The sequence below is a fragment of the Notamacropus eugenii genome, chromosome 7 (genome assembly GCF_028372415.1).
Source record: "Notamacropus eugenii isolate mMacEug1 chromosome 7, mMacEug1.pri_v2, whole genome shotgun sequence".
Classification (NCBI taxonomy): Eukaryota; Metazoa; Chordata; class Mammalia; order Diprotodontia; family Macropodidae; genus Notamacropus; species Notamacropus eugenii.
This window is the reverse complement of record NC_092878.1, coordinates 119,706,181-119,714,784: the sequence shown is the minus strand read 5'-3', so window position 1 is coordinate 119,714,784 and position 8,604 is coordinate 119,706,181.

Genomic DNA, 8,604 nt, shown 5'->3' with positions numbered 1-8,604 from the left:
GTTTTTTCCTCCTCCACTCTTACAGTTATCTGGGATAAACTTGAGTGTGTGTGTGTGTGTGTGTGTGTGTGTGTGTGTGTGTGTGTGAGTGAGTGAGTGACAAAGGGAGCGAAACATTGTAGTCCCAAAGTATATCCGTGGTCGCATGGGTGTTTTGCGTACGTTCATGTTGGCTAAGGGCATTTGGGACTTTGGGAATGGTTGTCGTTGCTGGACTTACTATCATTAACAACAACAAAAATCTTTTGAAATAAAGGAAGGAACTCTTTCGAACGAGAATTCAAATGCCTGAAGGACAAATAGAGATTCAATGCAGGACAACTCCCCGGACTAGGGTCTGGTGTCCAGTGCCACAGCCCCATTACCCAATGGCCAGGATCAGGAAAAGGTACAGTATTTTTTTTTTTTAAAGACAAGCGGGGGTCGGGGTCTCCACTACCATTTACTTTCTTCGTATCTGGATTATGATCTCAAACCTTGCAAGCAATTTCCCCAGCTCTGACAACAAGCGAGTATGTAAATATCAGTGGCTAGCGGTGTTTAAACGCTTCAAACAGTATTGATTTGTTGGCTGCTCTAAATTTGCCTTCCTGTCCAGATCTTGTTGCGGAATTGCCTATTCAGGCGTTTGATCCGTGCCTCCGACACTACAATACAATAATTGTTAACAACCAAAAAAAAGCAGCATCAAAAATGAACCGATTGATTTGCATATAAATTAAAATCACAGGGCGTCGCATATTCCAGTGTTTTATAATCATTTCGAAATTAGTACTTAACCACTTGAGCTAAAAGGATATATAAATGTCTGTATTGATTCACTAATGAATTACCTAATTAAAACGTCCCAGGAACGTTGGTCGCACGAAAGATTGTTAAATCAAGGCACATTAGGGTAGGGGGACAATCTGAATTCGAGTTGAGCAGTGGCTACTCAGCCCGAGGAATCTGAGTCACATTGCTATCCTTCTTTTTATTCTGGGGGTCCATTTAGCCCTTAGGTCTCTCCTATGGAAGCTCCAAATTCCCCCATCCCTTTCCCCCCCTTGGCATTTTCTTTCTTTCTTTCTTTCTTTTTTTTTGAAAATGGGAGAAAATGAAGCTCTGTTTTCCTCGCCCGATTTTCTGCTGTGTCTGGGCTTCTCAGAACCTGTGCGCTCTTTCCCCCAGACTTGCAACCATGACCACAGTAGATTAGCATCTGAGCTGGGATGGCCTGGGGTTGGCTGCCCAGCCGATGTTCCTCTTTCACCTTCCTGAGCAGAGCCCGCAGTCAGAGCGAGGAGCCCGGGAGTCTAGCGGAGCAGAGCAGAGTTGGGCTTCTGCAAGCTAGCACAGACCCGCACATTTAATAGATATGCTAACTGAGCACTTACCTTCGTCATGAGAATTGGAATAAAAGGTAGCCCTTCTTAAAAGAGGCACTGCAAAGGCATGATAGGAGTTCAGAAAAAGCCTGGCTGCGGGGAAATCTGTAGCCTGGGGGCTAGCCAGCATCCCCTTTCATTTCAAGTACTTATTGATTTGCTGTTGTCATAGTTGGCGACGCAGAAGGACACTTGAAAGAATTTCTGATGGGGCTCTGATCTGAGAAAGGAGGTGACCTGACCAGGCTCCCACCAAATTCTTAATTACCACATCAACTGCTTTTTAAAAAATTCTCCCCTTGCCCTCCTCCCTCTACTCCCCAGCCCTCCCCCCATGGCAACTGAGTTTGCTTATTCTTAACTTTTTAATTATTCAGCGACTCCCTTTCCTCTTAGTAGCTTTACTTTAGCAGCAGTTTTCTATTCAAATTCTTCTTTCTATCTGTAGGCCTGCTTATTGATCCCTCAGACCTTTGGTACACATACCCCCTCTTTTAGAAATCTTACAATCTTTTGATACTTAGGGATGGAAGGGGGCACCCTCTTGATTACCTTAATACAATAAGAAATATGAAGACATACTTTGCTCTCAAACCTAGACGACCTAACAAGTACCCCCTTTTCACTTTTTTCGTGGAAATCTTTGATGTCTGCCTGGCCTGAGCTACAAGATTCTCTCTTTCTTATGCCTTTCTCAAAAGAGTTTGAACTTACGTGAAAATGCACTCTCAACATCTCCAGTGCATTCCTTTCCAGACTATAAAGAGAATCAGGACAGGGATGTCATATATACTGTATCACAGTATTGGTGACCAGAACCTACAAGTGCAAGAGTCAATCAGCAGCTTGGATAAATAAATTCCAAGGTGGAGGGGAGGGAAGGAGGAAGGGAAGGAGTGAAGGAGGGTAAAAGGTACATTTGGTATAAAAAAAGAATCAAAATTCAAGGCATTATTAGTTAGGCCCACTAGAATACACATTTGACTTCTAGATGTAGAAATATTTCATTAGTAGAGAATTAAGCAGGAAGGACAACTGTCACCACAAGGTATTGGTGAAAGGGAGAAGTACCATGATATTACAAGTGACAGCTAAATAGGTCTTCACCTGCACAATTGTCTTTTTTGATGACATTAGATATTAATACAGCACCAGTTGCTTCATGTACTCTGTTTTTGGTGCCCAATCAGAGCATTCCTTGAAAGCAGCTGTAGGAGATTTCTTCAGAATCTCTTCTTCAGTTTATCTCTCTATAGCAGGCTCCAGAGACCCAGAGAAGAAGAAATGGATCACACCAAAGTCTTGGCGAAAAAGAAATTGGTTGTTTCTGGGTCCTAAGGAAAACCAGAAAACTGAATCTCTTGAGCTGGCACCTGATATAAGCTTTTGGCTTTGTGGTATTTTTCTTGTTAAGCTTCTAACTGCCACTCCTGGTTTATCTTTTGTAGTTGTGGGCACACTGTTAGGGCAAGACTACTCCTAGCTAAGTTGATATATTCCTATATCTTCAGCGGATTGATTACTCTGCTTCTTTTAGACAATATTCCTTTTTATTCACATAATACATTTTTGTAAATATGATAGAATGCCATAAACTGCATATTACAGCAACACATTGTAATCATCATTAGAACATGTATTTGTTTTCAAGGACTGACTGTATTCCTCTCTGCCCACTCCCTATCCCTTTGTCTTGTATTAGAAACACTAGATATAGTCCGGTCTTCATATCGTGTGCTTATTCAGTCCCTTTTTTCTGAACCTAAATTTCTTTATTTGACAAACAGGGGTAAATCATACATGTGCCACCAACCTCAGAGCACTGTTGTGAAAAATCATGTTGTAAATTTGTATATGATATATCAATGTGAATCATTATTACTCTTAATAGTTCAATAGAAAGAGAATAGGAGGACCCCTTTTCTTCCCTGTGATAATGGGTCAATCTCTTGACCTTTTGGATACTCAGTTTTTTCATACATAAAATATGATAATATTGCTTAAGACATCCATCTTCTGGGGTTCATAAAACTAAATGTCTGGGAGATAATGATGCTAGCTAATATGAGCATATATTTGAAAATTGGTTCAAAATTAATAAAGAAAAGAGTGCAAAGAATTGCATTTTTTTCAGACTTCTCACTACTGTATACCATAGGTATTTCAAGAAAAGAGTTGGGAAGTACTGAATGTAATGAATGTCAAATGATATCTCCAAAAATGAAATTGACAGTATCTTAATAACTAGCATACTTGTGGTAGCCATTTCAGAACTAGCTACTTGAAAGTATAGCATTAGCAGGTTAGGATGAAGGTCAAAATCAAAACCAAATCAGGGGAAAAAAAAGGTGAACATAAGAAAGACATAATTTGTGCTATTATCAGAGTGCCATAGTGCATAGAATGCTGGACCTAACATCATCTTTGTGAGTTCAAATCCAGCCTGTGAAACTTACTAGGTGTGTGACCCAAATCATTTAATCCTGTTTACCTCAGTTTCCTCATTTGTAAAATGAGCTGGAGAAGGAATGGAAACCACTCCAGTATCTTTGCCAAGAAAACCTCAAATAGGTCGTGAAGAATTGGACCTGACTGATAGGATTGAGCAACAACAGAAGATCTATTCCTTTCCTCTGAAAATACAGGAAATACATAAAAGTAAAGACATTGCCTGATCATCAACATTCATTTTTGAATATAAATTTTTATTGTAATAACAATTGTCAAACAGAATTATTCAATTTCAAGATGTCTTAAATTCTTAGTACAGTTTTAAGCTAAAGCCTGCTTATACCATTATAGAAGTTCATAATTTAAAACTGTAATGACTTTCACAACATTGTGTATATAGCAAACAACAGAAGAAACAATTTAAAAATCAACCAAATGGAAAAATGTGAATGATTGTCTATGTGCTTTCAAATTTCCATTCTTTACCAAATGTTAACCCAAACCCTAAAGATATGCTTTGACTTTCAGCATTATCCACAATATCCTTATTCATATTTTTTTTCCAGAGAACGTTAATAAAACAATCATCACACTTACCAAAAGAACAAAGAAACCATTCCAGTCTATCAACAGCTGATATTGTCAAGGAGAGAGAGATAGTAGATAAATTAATCTCAAGTTTAGTATTCAAGTTAATTTGTAAAACATTATGGTGGAAGATGGAAAACAAGCAATCCATCCAGGAAAAAATAATCCCAAGTGAATGAATAATTCAAATTGGCTAAACTATGACATACACTTGCATGGGCAGTTTATTGATTTAGTCCATTAATGCATTTATCAAATGATAGGTGTTATAAAATAAGCAATGAATTGAGCCTAGAATTGAATAGTCATTGGCAATAGTACTGGATCTCACTTGGGAAACTGTGGAATGTTTTCAGCATTCCTAGGTTGCCCTCTGATATAAGCTCCCTCTTTCTAAATATCAGTTTTCTTCTGGTGACACTATGTTGTTGTGAAACCATGGAAATGCATGCTTTCAGAAGCATCAGAATTACAGGTGACTCAGACTGGTAAGGATATACAGACTAAAGCATATGTTCAATAATAACTTGCTTGGAAATGGCATAAAGGACTTCACCAAGGAAGTATTTTTTGGTTTTGTTTTGGCTGGACCTGTGATTTCATCTGTGAAGGGAAGTACTGGTGAGCAATGTTCTCTCCCAACACAGATTGACATCCACTTGGCAACTCGTAGTCTTAGAGAGTTGCTGTAATGTTAACTCAAGGTTAATGGTGGGTTGGGGGAAGAGTTAAAGATCTTCGCTGCCCATTAATAGGCCTCAGATACCTTTTGTTAATTTCTAATGAGGCACTGGGTCTTGAGGGTCATGTCCTTTGGCTTTGAAAAGTGTATATATACTCTGAGGTGAGGTTTTATTTTGGGGCTTATTTTTTGGAAGAAGGTTCATGTGTCAGATGAAACTCTGGGTAGCTGCTAAGGAGAGCCCCTCCCTCCCTTTGAAAACCCAGATATTGATGCTTCTCTCTCTGGTAACGATGTATGTATTGTCTATGGTCAGACAGTTGGAAGCCCTGTCTGTTGGTCTTTATTTCTCTGTTTGTATTTTCTCTGAAGTTCAGGGAGCTGACTTTTCCCCCTGAACTAAGCAAATGATATATGTGCTTGATTAAAGTAGATTGTTGACCCCTCAAAAGTTGCTTTCCTTTTAGAAAAGCAGATCTGAGAACCTGTATAGCAGACCATCCTGTGTATGCCAGGGTCCTTGCTGTTGCAATTGTTTGGCTCATGGAGAGTTTAAGCAGCCTATCTAGGGTCACACTGCCAGAGGCAAGAATTGAAGTCCAGGTCTTCTGAAGTCTGAGACCAGCTCTTTAGTCACTAGATCATATTGCTGATGTATAGCCAGGCTGCAGGAGTGGGAAAGACCCAGTCACATAGTTAGAGTAAGGAATAAAGGATAGACAACCTGGATATTTTTTTATCATGAACATTAAAAGAATCAGAAGGTGATCCTCTTTGGAAGGATTCTGGAAGAATCACACGAATGTGAAAGTCTGGGTTGGTTGCAATTTGCCCTAAGAGAGGGAAAGTGATCATGGATCAATGATGGTATCCAGTGAAGGCCAGGAGAGGTGGCAGAGAGGTCTGGATTAGCAGAGATCAAGATGGGAAATAATCATGTTTTGTTTGGGAGAATGGAGACTAGAGAGGAGATAAAGAGACATTGAGGTAGTGATCAGGATGAGTTTTGGAAGATCCTTCAAGAAAGTATTTACTGATAAAAGGAAATATAGAAGCTTTAAATAAAAAGAAACAGTTCAAAAAGTATGAGAAAACTGGATAATCAGGAGAAGCAGAACAACAGCATGTATGGATACTGACAGACAAGAATGTCTTTAAGGTCAGATTGTAGGAGAGGTTTGAATGATCAAGAACAAAGAAGACTCTCTTGACCATTTATGTATCTCAGATAGTTCACATTATAAAAGGAAATGAAGAGCTCAGGGATATTTCTGCCAGTCAGGAGACCAGAGAGATATTAGAACTTTAAATCTTAGAAGCCTTCTTGGAGTTTAATCTAGCTGGAACTTTAGGCTAAGAGCCAGAGAACCTGGAAAGGAAAAAAAATCTTACTTCCTTTGGCATTCAGGTAAAGGAAAGGATCACTGGAAAGAATTTGGGAGAAAGTGGAAATTGTGACCTGGAATCAAGGGTAGAACTAAGTCATCAAGAAAGGGTTAAATCAGTGATTGAGCTTTAAAGGAATAGATCACATAGTCTTTGGAGGAGAAATGCTTCACTATTGCCCGGGTTGTGCCAGCATAAAACTAACTGTTGGTAGAACTCTGAACAGCCTTCTCTTTGTCCCTTACTTATCCCAACAGGTCAAGTACAATGTCTGGTGGACGTTGTTGGTGAACTCTGAGTGGCACAGAGTAATAGCTTCTTAAGAGCCTGGTAATTACTTTAAACTGTGTCAAACTAAAGTGAGTAATGCAGTTGAACTTGCAATGATGTATATGTATATTGTCTGGGATCTCCACCCATTGTATTAGAGTAATTTTGTATTTTTAACACCTGAGAGTGTGTTCGGCCTTAAAAAAGGATATGATGGGAAAGATGTCTGGAGGGAGAAGTGAAGAGCAAAGGTTATGATCCTAAGTACCTAATGAAATTGGAGCTAAAAGTTGTGGCAAAAGACCAAGAACAGTACCTTCTGGACATTGTTGGTGAACTCTTGAGTGGTACCAAAATGTGTCATATCCTATCAGCACAACTTTGGGAGTTCAATTTTTATTTCCTCTGAGGGGGTGTGTGTTTGTGTATGTGTGTGTGTGTGTGTGTGTGTGTGTGTGTGTGTGTGTGTGTGATAATAACCCACATAAAGGTGTTAATATTCAGTTTACTACGAAGACAGGAAGATAGAAAAACCCCCCACCATTTTCCTGCTATAACATGGTAAAATTAAAAGCATTGTGCCCTAGGGGCAATTAGGTTACATAGGACTTAAACTTACGAACATGATTCCATCTCAGGGTGGGACTCAGGTAGAGAAAGGATTGGGAATCCAGATGCTCACTTTAAGATGAACATCAGCGCTTGCCATGAAACCTGACAAAAGAAGCCTCAGCTTCTTTCAGATTTTTCTCATTCAGTAACACCTAGTCCTGGATGGAAATAAATATTCTGGGCATGTAGAATATCTCATCTGCCATCTGGATTCAGCAGAGCTCATAACTAGCTTTTTCCACAATGGTGAGAGGAGATTTTTCACACATTGGATCAAAGGGTTGAAAAGAACCAGGAGAGGTCATCAGGTCTAACCCCATGCCTATACTTAAATCACTCCAGAAAAATCACCATCTGCCCTTTTCAGAAAAGGAGAGTCCATAAGCTCCCTTGGTAATGCAATCTGATGCTTCATAAATGAACATATATAAAGTATATCTGTCTATTGATTCAGTTCCAATTGCTGAAGAAAATGATATTATGTTATATAGTTTATTTCAAGGTCAAAAGTGCAAATGATAACAATACAGTCCTATTCAATGTACTGGTCACTTTTATTTGAAGGATTTTAAAATCTTTCATCCTTCACCCTCAGGAAAAAATCTTTATAGGGACATTGTTATCCTCATTTTTTCAGATGGAAATTCAGGAGTAGATAGATGACACCCATCCTAGATCATCCAGCTTTATCATGACAAAGCTAGGTTTAGAATAGAGACAAATAATTCCCAGTCGACAGCGTCTCTAAGTAGTCAGGTGACTCCTCTCCACACTATTTTAAAAATGCCTCTTCATAGTTTAAACTTGTGTTTACTTATGCCTATGAAGGGCAATAGTGCATAGAGAGCTAAGTAAATGGAGAGTTGACCTTGGAGTCAGGAACAATTGAGTTCAAATTCTGTCCCCATTGTGCGACCCTGAGCAAGTCACTTAACCTCTCAACATCCTGAGACAATTGTCCAAGTAAAAATGGCCAAAGAGCTGCTATTTTGCGGTGGTAGAAGGAATACCTCACCAGGAGGTTCCTATGTGGGTGAAATTCACAGGCTACTCATCATCATCATCGTCATCATCATCATCATCATCATCATCATCGTCATCATCATCGTCATCATCATCATCATCATCATCATCATCATCGTCATCATCATCATCATCGTCATCATCATCATCATCATCATCGTCGTCGTCATCATCATCATCATCATCATCATCATCATCATCATCATCATCTCTGTCCATTCATCC